The sequence below is a fragment of the Colossoma macropomum genome, unplaced genomic scaffold (genome assembly GCF_904425465.1).
Source record: "Colossoma macropomum unplaced genomic scaffold, Colossoma_macropomum, whole genome shotgun sequence".
Taxonomy (NCBI): domain Eukaryota; kingdom Metazoa; phylum Chordata; class Actinopteri; order Characiformes; family Serrasalmidae; genus Colossoma; species Colossoma macropomum.
This window is the reverse complement of record NW_023494795.1, coordinates 4,824,748-4,843,082: the sequence shown is the minus strand read 5'-3', so window position 1 is coordinate 4,843,082 and position 18,335 is coordinate 4,824,748. Positions and strand designations below refer to the sequence as shown.

The window sequence follows — 18,335 nt, the reverse complement described above, 5'->3', positions numbered from 1 at the left end:
GAGCAAAAACCAGTCTTCAAACTTGAAAGAAATAATGATTTGACATTTATCACGGTATGTATCGATATCGGACGATATGAATTTTGTTTATCGTGATAACATTTTTGGCCATATCGCCCAGCTCTATGTGAAAGTGTGCAGAATTGTGTAGAACTGAGTTGTAACTGCTGTCCCATAGATTGTTGTTGGGGTAGGAGATTCAGAGCGCACATTACTTTGCAGTGCATGCTGGGGACTGTAGTGCAGTGCACTGTGAAATGAGCTAATATAAGAGAAAATTGAAATATTTTCGCAGGCCGGATAGGACTGTGTGGCGGGCCTGATTTTTACACATGGGGTGTAGAGGATGAGTTACCTTAAAATCAACAAATGTAATTTGACCAAGACTGTTTCAATGTCTGCAAACGACTGTGTGCGCCTATACATACACTGACATGCAGTATGTAAACTGATTATGAAGTGGTGTTACCCTACAGCGAAGCTGTGCATTTAAAATTCCTCGATCCACTAATGTGTGTACTGGGAATGCGTCATAGAAGGCATTGCCACCCACAGTGGACAGTGCAGTGGCTGCCCACGGGTGCCTAATTATTGTGACCGGTGTTGTTTGGCTAGAATTGTTTGTGCAAACAGACAAGCAATCTGGCAGAAATCACACCTACATTCAGTGCAGCAGGCCCCACACACACATCCCACAGGTCAGTGCAGCTTTAGCCTCCATGGGATCTGGGAGCCTCTGTTAATACCGGACACAGTGCCTCACCTGGGCTCGTGAGGTTGCTAACTGGGTTCTAGAGGACTGGCGACATGCAGCGTGGTCCGATGAGTCACGGTATCAATTGGGCTGATGGTAGGGTTGATGTGCGGCACAAAGCCCATGAAGCCATGGAGACCCAGTTGTCAACAAGGCACTGTGCAGGCTGGTGGTGGCTGCATACTGGTGTGGGGTGTGTTCTCATAGCTTGGGTTGGACCCACTGGTCCAGCCAAACACGACGACCGCTACATTTCACCAATTGGTAACCATTTGCAGCCCTTCACCGTGCCATCGAGCATTTTGGAGAGTTCTGACATATGGTGTGGCCTGCATATTCTCCCGACATAAGCCTGATCGAGCTTATGGGACGTGGTGGAGAGGTCCAGTCGCACCCGAGATCCTGCACTTAGAAATACCATGGAGCTGCGAATGGCTGTCCAGATGGCCTGGCTCAACATCCCTCCAGATGTCTTCCATCCACTTGTGGAATCAATGCCATGTCGAGTTGCAGCACTTTGCCAGGCTAGTATACTACATACATACATACTACAGTACACAATACTAGTTCCTGTCCCATGACTTTTTGCACATAAGTGTATTTTATATTCCACATATATATATATATATATATATATATATATATATATATATATATATATATATATATATATATATATATACACACACATACACATAAATAAAAAATGTGGTACAATATATATTTATTCAACCTGATTTATTGGATATTCACAGCGCACAGTCCATTTGAAGCTGAATGGGTTGCCCACATTACTGAGACGTGAGAGATGCCCTTGGAGTAACAGCAGGCACATTTCTAGGACGTAATATAATGGAGTTTGAAGATGGGCCATTTAAATCGGTGAGTGTTAATTACTGGTCAGGCAGCAAAGGGAAGGTCGCATAGCACAGTAATTCAATAAGCCTCGGCCCACTAACTAATAATACATAGAGAGAGAGAGAGAGAGAGAGACAGAGAGAATAAGAGAGAATAGCTCTGCCCCATTTTATGTGAATGCTTTATGTGAATACTTCTCAAAATCAACAGGTCAGGGTCCAGGCCTCGCTAACATACACGCAAATACACCGTTCATCAGTTGTAGGCATGTCTGATAAAACCCCCCCTCCATCACGTGCACACACCAACGCAGACGCACACTTAAAACGCGCAATTCTGTCCCAAACGAGGTCGATGTCTGATCAATCGTGCCACTAAAGCCGCTTAGGTCAGGGTAAAGACTGGAATCTCCGACTTGTTTATCTACCGGCACACCAGCTGTCAAGAAACACGTGGGGGGTGGACACAAAGAGACGGAGGGAGGGAGGGAGAGATTGTCCTGCTCTGGTTCAGCCTGCCCCAGTAAATCGGCGGTCGGAGGACATTAAATCAAACCTGATTACTGGCACGCGTCCCTAATCCTTCAGGCTCTACAGTGTGGTAACGTTATATCATACTACAAGCCCACTGTCTACTACTACACTACAAACGTGCTATGATTACCTCATTACTACTTCAGCACAATGTACACAGAGCAAACTTAAATACTGGTACACTTTCTAAATGTACCAGTCACTCCCCACTCCACAGTCCCTAGATGGAAACTAAGCTGCAAAAACAGCCCAATATAGATTTACTGTTTTTGTGATGTCACAGAAGCCAAAACATTCATTCGCTGCTGTCGGAAGAAAACCTCGTATCTCCAAATTGGTAACTTTACAGGAGAAGAAAAAAACCTACTTTATTTTTAATGTAAGTCAATGGAACCAGACTTATCGGTTAAGGTGATGAAGCTCCATCCAGGACCTTTGGGATGAGTCAGAGTGATCCAGAACTGACCATCCAACATCAACATCTGACCTCACTAATGCTCTTCTGGCTGAATGAACAACTATGGCTGCTCTAATAAGAACAAACCCAGAATATACACATTCAAACTCAGTAGATTGTTACTTATTGTTATTTTCTTAGTGAAAATAAGTTGATACATTCTCACAAACACACACAGGCCCAATCCCATTTCACCTCTCGCCCCTACCACTTAGCCCTTAGCAAACAAACACATTAAAATGAGCTATGTAGGTACCAAATAAACAAACACTGTTAGGCTACGTTCACATTACCAGGTTGAAGTGGCACAAGTCCGATTTTTTACCCTAATGTGACTCAGATCTGATGTTTTCAGAGCTGTGTGGACACATTAATCCGACCTGAGTCACTTTCATATGTGGTCCTAGATCGGATACATATCCGATTCGTGGCCATGCGACCTTAATGTGACGCTCAGAACAGACTTCGTGTGCTTTTTTCCCCACTGCGTGTGACCATCATTCAGCGTTACCATGGCAGCAGCGCCGAACAGAAGTTAAAGCCTGTAAACGGTGGAAAAGCAGCTCATCTCACCTTTTTCTCCTTCGTCTCGCTCTAATAATGAAGCTGAGAGCTGATCAGAGTTAATGATCTTCAGCGAAGCTCGTTCTGCTCGTTAGTTTGTGCTGATGATGAACGTGATTTATTCACGTGACGTTACTGAGTAGGATGAGCTCATGAGGGTCATTTCAGGACGCCGGTTCGTCACATTAATGACAGATTTGAGTCACTTACCTAAACGAGGGTGAACCATCGTGTCAGAGAGATCGGATTTGAGCAAAAAAGAACTTTTCTTGTTCAATAAGTCTCATGATTTGCTGCTTTTTTATGTATGTTTATTCACCTCAACCCAACACACCCAATTCACCCAATTAGCTTGTTGCAGCATGTCCGCCCTCTCAAATGATTGATATATGATAACTGTGACAGGCGTACACGGTCATCAAAACATTGTGGGCGATGCTGTGATTAATATTAAGTGAAGCTAGCAACAAATAAACAGCAACTTCTGCCAGAAAAGTACTGCGAGTAGCTGAGTGAGTAAGTGTGCTGTTATTTGTTTGTCTCCGCTGCAGGGTCGGCACCTGATCAAAGGTCAAGGTGAAATTCAAAGAACTGAGAGAGCTGCAAGTTACCAGCGGCTAGGAATGCAAATAAAAAGACGAGGCGGCCAATACAAGCTGCTTTTGTAGCAGCTGCTGTTTTGTTGGAGTGTAAATGGAGTGTACAGATTAACAGAAAGACAAAAGCCTTTTTATTTTGGTTTATCGCAGCGGCTTATCTCCGTCATCTCGGAGATATCTCGGGGACAGCGATCGCTCGTAAAATTCAGCGTGTTACATCAGCCGTGACACTGCAATGTCAGAGATTGTCATCTTCGCAGAAACTCCCACTTCTGACTTAAAAAAAGGAGAAGAACAGTCATTGGTACGGACAAGATGTCAGTGGAGGACGCAAAGAAACCCATTCACTCGGTCACAACATCTGCATAAACATCTGCATTTCCTGCTGAGCACGAGGCAGAACATGCAAAAATAATACACACACACTTTCACACATGGATGACTGGCCTCACTGGAGACAAAGGCAATGAACCTCGGCAGCCCACAGTCTGTCCTACAATAACCTCGCTCTCTCTGCAATAAGATCCATATCTTATCCAATATGTTAACGCAAAGCAGAGACAGGCAATCAGGCCTGCGCACAGACATTTTGAGGGGAAAAGGCTCAAAGGGAAAAAAAGGGCAACCTTAACATGAATTAAACTTAATTTAATTTACTGTATATTGCAATCGAGAGAGTGCAGCCATGTTTCGGTTAAAACCAAACACAGTACTGAGAGTTTTACCAATGTTGCTATACAATGCAAAAAACTGCACCTTGGCAAGTGAAAGTATCTTAAATCTATTCAATATATCTAGTATTTCTCATTTTGAGATTGCTGTAAGCTTATTATAAGACTTGACTTATTATGAGACTTAACTTATTTCTAGAGTTATTTTTCTTGTTTGAAGTCATTTTATTAAGTAAAATATAGTTCTCACTATATTGGCACCTTTTTGCTATAAACAAGCAAAATTTTCTGCTAATACATTGAGATAAACGGACTAAATATATCTACTTAAAACAAATAATAACATCTAGAAATAAGTTAAATGATCATTTAATATTTCATCTCAAAATGTGAAATTAGATATGTTATATATTAGACGTTTTAGACTTCATTTAAGATGATTTCACTTGGTAAGATATCATTTTCTAGGCAGAAATATCAGAATACGTCAAGAATTTTTCACGATTTTCTACACCTGATAAGTTGGAACAGAAGGACCCAGTAGAGCCACATTTTTAAAATGGCAACAAAAATCATGAATACTAATGAATATGATGATTTGTATTAGGGCAATGACAATATTTATCATTATTGTGATAAATTACATCACAACAACAACAACAACAACAATCACTGTTGTAGGATGAAAACCCTCGTATCTGCAAAATGGTAATTCTAAAGGAGAAGGAAAAAAACCTACTTTAATTTTAATGTAAGTCAATGGAACCAGACTTTTTTCCAAGTAATTTTGGGTCGTTTCTTTTGGTTCATTCTTCAAGAAATTTACACACAATGTAAAGAGCGACAGGCATTTTCATATTAAAAACTGAAAAACGACAACAATGGAGATACGAGGTTTTCTTCCAACAGCAGTGATGTGCTTTTCTGTACTGTCAGCACTTAAAAAACTTCCCAACTGTGTGTTTGTTTACTAAGACGGAATAGTTAGTCCTACTTAATTGGATCCATTTAAGGTTGAACGGGAAAATTCGAACGAGAAGCTAATAAATAGCTGTCTTCAGCTTTGAAGAATTAGGGGTGGGTGATAATAAATAATTGCCCCCCTCTTTGAAGTCATATGAGTCCCTAAATGTAACTAAAGCCCAGCAGTGAGGAGCTGAACTTTACCCTCCTCTGCTGTCACTGCAGACTGGCAGGGTCGCCTACAGAGCAGCGCTGGTAGCTGTTAATGAAGTGATGCTCTTTTTATTTGAGGGTCCCATTTCAAAGGGAAGATCTCAACCACTACCCCTTGTAACCCGGTTCTAAGGGGCAAGGTGACACTCAAAACAAGGGGTAGGGGTGAAAAGAAGAAATGAGACTGGGCCAAAGTCATGTAGTCTTGGTGGTCAGCAGGGATGAGAATCTCTAGGCACCTCACAACTCGATTTCAATTTAAGGTGCTTAGATGTGATTACAAAATTAATCTGAATGTATTTTTATTTGATTTCTATAGCCTGAATGATTCTTTTTCCTGTATTCATCATTAACAAGTAGTGTTAGCTCAGCTGTTGTCTACACTCTGCACGCATGTTAAGTGTATAAGACTTTTTACCATCTAACAGGTTTGAAATATTATCTAAAAATGAAAATTTGATCTTTTTGTGCACAGTACAGCTCATATACAGTATATTGTATACAGTGCAGCCCATAGTGTTTACTATGTAATGTCAAAAACATTACATACTGATAAAACATTTGCTTAAAAATACCTCAGAATAATACTGGATTAGCCTGTTAGCAATTTGCAGGCTAAATACAAAAATATTCCCCACTGTTAACCCCTTAGAATCCCAGGCTTAATACATACTAAGGCTTATTATTCAGTAACTACAGGGACTTGAGCTGTTTTTTAGGTTATGAAAGTGTGTGATTAAACTGGGCCTTCCGGTGAGCCCTGGTCATTTAGGAGGTTAAATAACGCGCCCAGTTTTTGTGCACATGAAATAAAAGGCCTGAAACCACAGGAAACATGACTCTCCATAAAACATGGATTTGTTTAAAGATATGTTCCTAATTGAGGATCATGTTTCCTGCGGTTTCAGGCCTTTTATTTTCATATACGCAAAAATTGGGACCAACTCTGCCGAAGTATCCTACTTTACGATGTCTCTGGGTGTGTGAGAGTTCACATAACAGTGGAGGAAAAGCAGAGCCTATATATAAAAATCAGATGTTTTGTGAATTGATTCAGAATCTTTTAAGAAAGAATCTTTACACAAAAATCAATTCTTTTCGATTCGTCTAATGGTCACTGGCTTGTATTCTTCACTTCATTGGCCCTATGACACTGTTAGAAATGAAGGTTCTGTGCAGGTACATTTTCGTTCATCAAGGTGAAAACAGTATAAAGGTACCCTCAAAGGTACATCCTTAAAAAAGATGGTTCTTCAAGGGTTCTTTAGTAAATAAAAAGGTGCTATAAAGAATCATATACACACAAAGAATGGTTTGCATGATTAAACGTCTCTTTGCATTATTAAAGGGTTCTTCAGATTGATGGAGAAATGTGCTATAGATGGTTCTATATAGCAAAGGGTTCTTCTATTGTTACAAGCTTGACATCATAACAACAGAAGAACCCTTTTGGGTGCTATAGAGAACCCTTTTCAAAAGGATTTTATATAGAACTATCTACATCACATTCTGAAGAACTCTTTCATGATGCAAAGAACGCTTTAGTCATTCAAAGGGTTCTTTAAGTGTTCATGGGTTTTTGTAGAAGCATTTTATTTACCAAAGAACCCTTAAAGAACCGTCTTCTTTTAAAGGGGGTACAACAGTGGTTTTAAGGTCCGATTGTGAACCTTAAATCAGTTTATCCAGGTGAAAAGTTCGTATTTGTACCTTTTCATAACTGAATGTTTTAAAACAGAACAGTAAAATAAAAGCCTGGAGACGAGACGGGGTGTGTGGAGTCAGTACAGCTTAGAACATACACTCTCAGAAATAAAGGTAGTAAACTGTCACTGGGTCAGTCCCCCTCTTGTCACTGGGGTGGGACCCTCAAGGGTTCATCTCAGTACCTTTAGTCAGGGAACATAACTGAACCATAATCCACTGAAATGATATGTTCTAAGCTGTACTGACTCCACACACCCCGTCTCGTCTCCAGGCTTTTATTTTACTGTTCTGTTTTAAAACATTCGGTTATGAAAAGGTACAAATATGAACTTTTCACCTGGAAAAACTGATTTAAGGTTCACAATCAGACCTTAAAACCACTGTTGTAGCTTTGAGGGAACATTTACACTGTTTGTACCTTGATGAACGAAAAGTGTTCCTGCACAGAACCTTTATTTCTAACAGTGTACTATTTCAGTGGATTATGGTTTAGTTATGTTCCCTGACTAAAGGTACTGAGATGCACCCTTGAGGGTCCCACCCCAGTGACAAGAGGGGCCCTGCCCCAGTGACAGTTTAGTGCCTTTATTTCTGAGAGTGTAGCTTTGGTGTTAGAACTACACTTCTTTCAGAAAGCTTTGAAACCTATAGACAGATCTTTAACAGCTCATAACAAAGTTGCCTCAAAAGATTATGTCAGCATGCTAACCACAAAGAAACTTTCTCAGATTCGTAACCGTCTGCGCTGATGCTGTTACTCACAGTTACACTTCTCTCAGAAACACTCCATCTCTTTTCTATAAAGAGGAACCTCTAGAGACTCTAGAGCTACAAAAAAAACACTCTCCATGAAACAGATGCTGACAGACGAGAGCTGAAACGCCATGAGGATATAAAGCCGCATTCATTAGTCACAAAACTTCCTGTCATAGAGGAAACATGTGATAGGGACAACGCTAAGCTACATCCTGCAGCCCTGCTGACTGCAGGAGATCACACAAATCAAACTCCACTGGACAGACAAATGGCACTTTCGTTTACTGCTATTTCAAATCTAAAGGCCTACTTCATGTAAAATCCACCGCTGAGCAGAAATGACTGTATTTTGACATTTATAATCAGTCAGATGTCTAATTAGGCTCGGATTTTGATCCGAATGAGTCTGAAAAAGCATGAATAACGCATGCCGTGGCCTGTTAACATTTCCATAGAGACAAAGGCCGTAGAAGTTAAAGGTGGGCAATATGGTAAAAACATGACGACATCACGATACTTGATCTTTTTACAATATACAATACATACTATAGTATTTGGTTTTCTGAGGTCTAGAGTTAGAATCGACAAAGTGCACCAGCAAAAAAGTAGAGCCACATTTAAAAAGTTATAAACTATTTAGGAAGAGAAGGAGGAAGAAATCAATTGCTAAAAATAAAGGTGCCACTTTAAAATAAGCCTACCCTTATAAGCGGTTCATTAATGGTTTAAAATTAATTAGGTCATAAACACCTTAAAAGACATTGGTAAACAGTTATAACACATTAATAAAAGGAGAAAATGTGAGCTGTTATATCTGATAAAGCTGACAGTTTTAATGCTGACTAATGGAGAAGACAAAGTAAGATAGGCAACCAGCAAGAACTGCGGTTTAACTGCACAACTTCAAAGGTTCTTTAGTAAACAGTTCTATGTATAACCTTGAACACTCAAAGAACCCTTTGCATGATTAAAGGGTTCTTCGCATCATGAAATGGTTCTTCAGATTGATGGAGAAAAGAACCTTTTTGAAAAGGGTTCTACATAGCACCAAAAAAGGGTTCTTCTATTGTAACAAGCCTGACATCCTAACAATAGAAGAACCTATTTTGGTGCTACGTAGAACCCTTTTCAAAAAGCTTCTATATAGAACCAGCACATTCTCTATCAATCTGAAGAACGCTTTCACAATGCGAAGAACCTTTTAATCATGCAAAGTGTTCCGTGAGTGTTCATGGTTCTATATAAAACCATTTTCTTCACTAAAGAACCCTTGAAGAACCATCATTTTTAAGTGTACGTAAATAAATGCAGGTTCACTATTAGGCAAGAAACAGATCATTGTTGCCCTTTTATTTGTGTGCTATAACTGCTTAGTAATGATTTTTAAGGTGTTTATGGCCTAGTTATTAACCATTAATAAACTAATTCTACACCATTCATAAACGCTTTATTAAGGTAGCCTTATTTTAAAGTGGTACCAAAATAATTATGGTATATAAATAAATAAATAAATAAAAATAAATTATATATATATATATATATATATATATATATATATATATATATATATATATATATATATATATATATATACACACACACACACACACACACACACACACACACCATATAATTGGAATATTAAATAAAATATAAATAATGAACAAAATAATATATCAGTCATTTTGCCTCATGTTTTTGCCCAAAATGAAAAATGTAGCCGTTATAAAATGTGCCTACATGCCTCCCGCCACAGTCATGCAGTGGTCTAGAGTGAGATTTTCGGTTTTAAACACTAGTAAAACCCCCTTTTAGTGATGCATCTTGCAGGTGGGGTGGATTTTTGGCAGTGGGCTGTTTGAAATGATGTGTTTTCATTAGCTGGTGATCACTACACAGCTAATGTTGCTGCTGGAAAGCTGTATATTATATTGCAGCTCTATAACCATAGCAACAGTCTTCAAATCATCATTACAGTGGAGAGACAAACAAACAAACAAACAACAACAGGAACAACATCCGATGAGGAAACAAGCTAAAAGCTAAAATTAGCAACGGCGCTACCTGCCTATCTAGACACGTTACCTCAGCTTGGCTTCTTTTCTTCTTCTGAAAAGGTAGACGATGGGTAGACACCACAGGCAATTCCCCATGACTGTATGATGTATTTGCATAATGCATGCTGGGTATTGTAATGAGAGAAAACTGATGAATGAAAACATGAAAATGATATAAAATCATGAATTCAGTGAAACTGATGAGACTGCAGGATAGAACACACTAAACAATACTAAATAATATAACAAGTAACATTAAATACTTAAATACTTAAAATTAAATACTTTTGGGCCAGAATTAATTTTTAATAACCAACCAAAATAATGTATTTCCTTAGAACTGGAGCGACTGACCTACAGTAACAGGAACATATAGTATTTTTTTATCCTTATTTTATCTTATTTTTACCATATTGTTGTAATTTCATGTAATTTTATGTTGTTGTTTTTTTAATTGTTTATTGTTTTTTTTTATTCGCTACTATGATTATTATTACTTTATCATTTGTTATGTTTTTATCATTTAACTTCTCAATGCCTGATCTCTGTATTGGCTTGGTTATATTGTAAATGAGGGTCTCCTGTGTACTCTGAGTTTAAATAAAGGTTGATTGATTGATTGATTGATTGATTGACTGATTGATAGATAATGCCATAAAATGAGACTACGATGGCTTAAAATGAATGAAGACCAGAAAACTTTGTCAGACAAACAAAACAAAAGCAATTACTGTAAAACTGCAAAATGCCTGGAATCGTTATTTTTAATCTCCATCGCAGCTAAGCTGTTATATCTGTACTATGCGAGTCCTGTGATCTTCATTTGGTTATGAATTGCCCAGTGTTGGCCCTCTAGAAAGCCTCCACGGTGAGGACTGTCGTCCCTAAATTCGTGGAAGGCAGCGTGTTCTCAGTGGATCGATGGCCGTGGGCCTCCCGAGACAGACAGCTGATAACAAACACGCACAAGCAGATAAGCACCCAGCCAAGCACACAGCAACACACAGCCGAATCCTACACTCTACCTCTGAAGACGCCGACACTTAAAGGGTAAATAAAGCTGTGTGAATTTGGTTTGTGTACCCAAATTAAAAAAAGGGAAGGGTAACTGCAGTGAAGCACCTTTTATAGACATATCGACAGAAACAGACGAATAGACACCACACCAGATTATAGATTACGCATTAGAGAAGTGAAACAGCAACATACAGCCGAACCCTACACTATCTTTAGAGACGTCGACACTTAAAGTGATAAAGAAAGCTGTGAATTCGGTTCTCAAATTAAAAAAAAGGAAGGGTAACTGCTGTGAAGCACCTTTTACAGACATATCAGCAGAAACAGACGTATAGACACCAAATCAGATTACAGATTATACATTAGAGAAGTGAGACCAGGACTATTTATATTCACTACATTCCCAAAAAAACAGCTCTGAGCTTCAAACTCTCTGAGATTTGACTGTTTTCTTCTTCTGAATGAACCACCGATGCTGTCTGAAGCTACTTGTCGCTAAAATATTTAACAGAAATCCACAAACAAATCCAAAAACATTTTTCAGTGATGCATGGCACTGTTTGGATTTTATCTGACCGCAGGTCCATGAGCAGTGCTGTTTTAATACAGGATCAGGGCAGCCTGACCCACAACTAAGTACTCTGCTTTCCAAACGCATTGTGGAACTGAGATACAGAATCAGATTCACTATTTACATCATGAATATTACAGAGCAAGTGCATATATTTCTCCCTTAACCCTCTGTTGCATGAATTATTCATAACACTTGATGATGGTTAAACGTTTTAATATGTTTTTGTTATTTAAAATTGCTTGAATAATGGAAATATTTGGAAAAAATGATTATTATATATTTTTTAGGGTATTTGGTAAATTACTGCCATATGGGAACAATGCATAATCGTACCATAGCACCATAATATTTAAGAAAAAGCACCATTTTTCTCTAAAAACATACTTTTATTGTAAACAAGACCAAACAAATCCAACCTTGTGAAATGTATGACCTCATATTTACAAATATTAAAAATTAGTACAATTTCAATTGTTATTTGGAATGTATGGTAATAATGACATCATAATAAGCTTTCCTGGTCATGTGATGTCATTAATTATTTGTCGTTTCAAAGTAAAAAGATAATTAAATGTAAATGTAGTTACATCACTAAAATGAAAACGAAATGGTCAGTTGAGTGGTGTTACTTATTGTCAGTAATGCTTGCTTATATGGGTCATTCTACAGAAACGTCCATTTAGGGGTCCCTAGTTTTTACAGATATATTAAACATGTTAGGATTACAATTTATTTATTTTAAAATAAGTTATTTTAACAATTACACCTTGAGTCATCAATTTAGCAATATTGTTTTTGAAATCAATCATATAGAATTCCAAGCACCACAGAAGAGCTCGTCCTCACAGTCATGTGTAAAATCTGTACATGACTATGAAATATCTAAATTAAATGAAATAAAGAAAACAAAAGCCAAATAAATATTATAAAATATATAATGAAAGTTGTCCCCAGGAGTCGTGTCACTGGTGTTACCGCGTAACAAAAAGTCTCGTATTTTGAAATAAAAGTCACACTGATGACATCACTTGACTTCCTTTTACCTGTTTTCTGAGGATCAATGAAGAAAAGCTCATGGTGAGTCCACTGTGTCTTTCAGTTATCAGAGATTTTCTCATTTAGCTCATGATTTCATATGAAGCTTTCAGCTGAAGTCACTGGTGTGACCGACTTTATTCTGAGGTCATTGTGAAAAAACAGAATACAAATGGATTAAATTCCATATTTTAGTGGATATTCCATGATTGACATGACTCCTGTGGACAGATAGAAAAGTGGATATTTTTGTTGAATATATCATTTAATGGTACTAGTTTGCGCAACGTCAATGAACTTTCTAGAAGGAGGGGGCAATACGGCAAAAAATACAGTATCACGATTTTGTCAGCGTACAAGGTAATAAAGCTAAGTTGAAACTAAGAAATATCAAAAAATTGTAAACACATTTATTTTTATTTAACATTTCACATACTGTGCTGCACTAAATCCAACTAACCAGGACTAAACAAGCTCACTTTTTAATGAAACATGCAGCTGTTCAGTGTTCTGTACTGACGATACTGTTTATTGTGATGTAATTTATCACAATATGATACAACATTGTCATATTGCCCACCCCTACCTTCTTGTTAATCAGTTTTTGTGACATCATTGTCACAAAGGTTAAACCTCAATGATGAAGCCGGTATAACTATGTGCACCGACGCTACCAGACCAGGCCAAGTTTAAACACACCTAAATAAATCTATTTCTAAATATATGCATAAGTGCATTAATCTCAGTTCATTTTCTTTATTATGGCATAATCCCATATGTTTCAATGTCTTCACTGTAATTCTAAAATCTCCATTAATAAGTGTCTCCAGATTTTTGACCGGTACTGTACATACACAGTCAACTTTAGCTTGGTCTGCTTGTCCACTCCGTCACTTCAGCAGTCTTGGGGAGGTGAAAGACAGTATTACTGGTGACAACTTCCGTTGTCGCTGTCTTTGTGCCACTGAGCAACAAGTTGCCTTGAGTTTACACACACCCACATGTACAAACATCTCTCTCTCCCCCTCTCTCTCTCTCTCTCACTCACTCACATGCAGAGACAGGCTCAAACACACAGACAGTTCTACTATCAGAGGAAGAGAGAAGAGATTAAGACGGAACGAAAGTGTCAGGAAGAGAAGGGAAAGACTGAAGAGGTGTTTCTGCAACCGTGATGACACAACAGAACGGAGTATTGAGTTTACACAGGCACTTCAGTATACAGCGGACTTTCATGACCTCCAACCAGCAGCACTCAGCGCAAGGTCAACAGGTCAGCAGGCGTTCGCTGATAGTCATACAGCCAGCTCAGTAACGCTGCACCAGTGTTACTTTAACCAGAAAACAAAATTCTGTGTAATCTGACAGCCAGTGTCTCGTCTTATGAATTAAAGGACCCATATTATGAAAAACTGACTTTCTTTACTTTGCAAAGTACATTTTGTTAGAAGTTTCAAAACATACCATTCACTCGCCTGTCTATACCCTGTTAGAAATAAAAGGTTCTGTGCAGGAACATTTTTCGTTCATCAAGGTACAAACAGTGTAGATGTTCCCTCACAGGTACAACAGTGGTTTTAAGGTCTGATTGTGAACCTTAAATAAGTTTTTCCAGGTGAAGAGTTTGTATTTGTACCTTTTCATAACCGAATGATTTAAAACAGAACAGTAAAATAAAAGCCTGGAGACGAGACGGGGTGTGTGGAGTCAGTACAGCTTAGAACATATCATTTCAGTGGATTATGGTTCAGTTATGTTCCCTGACTAAAGGTACTGGGATGGACCCTTGAGGGTTCCACCCTGTGACAAGTGGGGCACTGACCCAGCGATAGTTTAGTACCTTTACTTCTGAGAGTGTAGAGTCTATACATTTAAACTAAGCTTCAAAAACAACCCATTTTAAATTCACCGTTTCTGTGATATCACGAAAACCAATGGATTTACCTAAATGCACTGCTTCAGCCTACAGCAGTTAAGCCCCACCCTTTAATACTGATGTTATAAACAGTGTGACCCAATTCAGGAAACGCGGTCTACGAAGGCATGTCCTTCGAAGGCTGCGTAAACCTGCAAAGGCTAAACCGAAATGAGACGGTCTGCTCTACGGCAGATTTCCTGTTTGCGTCACAGCACCGCCGTTCCCACCCTTACCACTGCGCCACGAAACGCCACTCCTGTCAAGTTCTTTAAAGATGGAGCCAGAAACTTTAATTTTAGTTATATTTTTTCATTTATTAGAGCTGGAGATGCTTCACTGCCAGCTACTGATGAGATTGGGCTGTTTTTAACATTTGTATCATCAGCTACTCGACTCAGTTTAAACCCAATACTCATATTTAAAAGTGTCGCCTCAGCTGCGTTCCTCAGCTGACACCGCCATGTTCTCGAATCCTCGGCGGCACAGAATGAACCTCGGGATACCTTGGCTGGCGAAGGATCCACTCGTTGAATCCTTCATTGGCATGGAAAAGAAGGACACATTTCTCTGCCGCATATGAAGGAGGCTTTGAAATGGGACGGCCTAGTCGCAGCCTTCAAATGCACCCTCCGAAGGATGCAGCGCCTGAATTGGGACACAGCTACTGTTTCTGTGATGTCACAAAAACCAATGATATACATAAACGTGCTCCTTCAGCCTACAGTAGTTCAGCCCCACTCTTTAATACTGATAGTGTTTCATCTTGCACTGCTTTTTGAATGGGACACAATACAAAGCAGCAAATTAGAACAAAGATCACTTACATACATCCATCTTAAAGACACAAGAACTCCCTGTTCTAAGGGTTAAAAAGAGGCAGGAAAACGTTTATTGTAACTATATACTGCCAACAGTATGGCAGCAGCATATTTAAGCATTCAGTTCATGAGCGTCAGTCACACGTTTCTAATCAACCTTGTTTGATATCCAAGATACAGCGTTCTTCATATTTTCCTCCAGCAAAGAATAATAACTTTTCTTTATCAAGCTAAATGCGTCATATGAAGGCATGCTCTGTACACCACGACAACGATGAGCCTTTTGGAGAAGATATAGTCGCTGGATTTAAAAACAATTGTGATCATTTAAAAGCTGTTTGAAGGTTTTCATTGAAGTCGACACAGCATTTCCGATCGTTACCACTTTGCTTCACATGGGTCTGTTTTTTGTTGCACCACCTCCAGCACTGCATGCTGAAACAGCGGCCTGTGATTGGCCGGTTTGCATGTTAGTCAAATGGCCTTTTCCTGTAAAAGTACGCGTTTTATGGTCATATTGTGCAGCAAAGCTACGAGACTCTAAGGGGGTAGAAAGCGGAGCTTCAGTGTGGTGGATTCAGTTATAACTCCAAATTCAGGTGAAATACAGTACGCATATATTTGGTCACTAATTAGTTTATAATGATATAATTTATATAATTTATAATTAAATCTGTGGAAAGTTCGGAACCATGATGGAAATAAATATCATTAATTCTTATAGTAAATATAATGTGATACATCTGTTAAACTGGTCTAACATTAGGAAGAAGTATTCTGTAATATCATAGGCTAGATTTGTACAAAATTGGATCAGACCAGTTTTTCCTGCCACTATTCGATCCAGAATTTTCTGCCGGGCACTGGAACGTTGCCATATCTGCTGTCCAGTGCCTCCATGGCTCTGTCCAGTAATAGCAGTGGGTGGGAATTAGGGATAGCAGCCCAGACTGAGAAACAGCTGAAAGCAGACCGACAGTATACTGATTAATTACTCGAGGGCTGAGTCTGGACACACGGGACAAATCTGATAGAGACAGACAGACAGAGAAATAGACAGGCCAGGAAATTACACCCTCCGACACATGCATGCACAAACACTCACGCTCCCACACCCACTGCACTTAATCTAAAACACTGTGTCGGCCCCAAATGCCACAATGAATAAAACGAGCCAAACCCAAACCCCGAGCCAGCCTCTCTGCCACAGCCTTCCTGAAAAACAACGCTCGACTTACCACAGCCCTCATCAGCCGAGCAACACTCCCCTGCTCTGCCTGTCCCCATGTAAACCGCACACCACAGCTCGACCTCCAAAACCACACATATCCTGTTGCTATCGATCACGTTCCGCTTGCTTCCTATACGCGGCTGAATCGACTAAACAACAACACCCTCATAAAGCGCCTCCGAGGCTAAATGCATAAAGGACTTCTGAGCACCACAGGCTTAAGCAACATGCAAAACAGAAGAGTGTCCTGAAGTAACGTGGCATATCCTGGTATAAGTACCTATGTATAAGTACTGAGGAGGACCAAACTAGAGAAGTTCCCAATCCCAATCTGCGTTGATTCTCCTAAACGTATTAATCAGTTAGACACGTTCGGTGAGCAAAGTCTGCTTCTTTATTTTTGCACTAGAGATATCAAACTGTTCCTAATAAGTAATGGAAGTTATTAACCATCTGCTATCAGTGGGGACCCTCTGGGCCTTCTAGGCTTTCAAAGAAAGCTTTATGGTTCCTATGAAATAAAGTAATACCTGTAGCACTACTATTGTTTTATTGGTGAGTTTTGGTTGGAAACAAAAGGCTTGTTTAAACCTGCCACCATGGGCACATCCTTGTTGGCGGCAGTAAACTCACTAGCTGTGCTCCAGAGTCTAGGCTGCAGCCGAGGTAGTGTGGGTCTTCGGTAGGACTGTCCTATGAAGACTCCTCCTTAGCAGACTATCGGTCACACAAATGTGACCGATAGTCCACACAAATCCACCTAACTCGTGAGGGAACTGATGAGAGAAAATGGAGCCGCTGCATTGAGTTTGTTGCTTTTTCATTTCTTCACAGAAATGGAGGAGATGTTCTTATGTAGTACAATAAACTACATACATACAAATACTTACAAATAAAATACGATATATGGACGATGTACGATATGCGGACGAAAGCTTTAATTAATCAGTCATTTTACACTTAATAAAGTAACGAAGATGAATTCAAGTACATGAACAACTTAACAGTTACATCAGCTTTGTTTTCCATCATTTTCGTGGTGCTGTATTTTTTCCCTTCGCGTTGTTCATGCACAGAGAACTGTGGGTAACCGAAGGCCTGGTAAGATACTGATGCATCCTTGAAATCAGTCCGAACAAAGGCTGCATTTCTAGGCTGTATACAAAGGGTCCTTCCCCTTGAAACGACCTGCTATGAAGTAGCAGCCGAGGCTTTGGAACGCAGCTATTAAGCAGTGAAGCTATGAGACTCTACGGGGAGAGAAAACACAGCCTAGCATTACTTCAATGCGGTGGGTTCAGTTATAATTCCAAGTTGAGGTGAGATACAGTACGCACTGAAATATTTTATATTTTGTCTCCAATTAATTTGCTTTACTAGTTGGTTATGTAACTATAATCAAATCTGTTTACATTTCTAACCATGATGGAAATAAACATCATTATTTCTTATAGTAAACATAACACATGATTCATCTATATTAAACTAGCCAAACATTAGAAAGAAGTAATACTGTAATATTTTAGACTAGATGATTTGTACAAAATTGGATCAGACCAGTTTTTCCTGCCACTATTCGATCCAGAATTTTCTGCGGGGTAATGGAAGAG

General features: G+C 39.1%; 1 protein-coding gene across 1 annotated transcript in view; it reads right to left on the bottom strand.

The window, feature by feature from the left end:
* Positions 1 to 18,335, bottom strand: part of rxrgb (retinoid X receptor, gamma b) — a 65,570-nt gene that overhangs the window by 28,802 nt on the left and 18,433 nt on the right. The gene's annotated exons all lie outside the window — the stretch shown is intronic.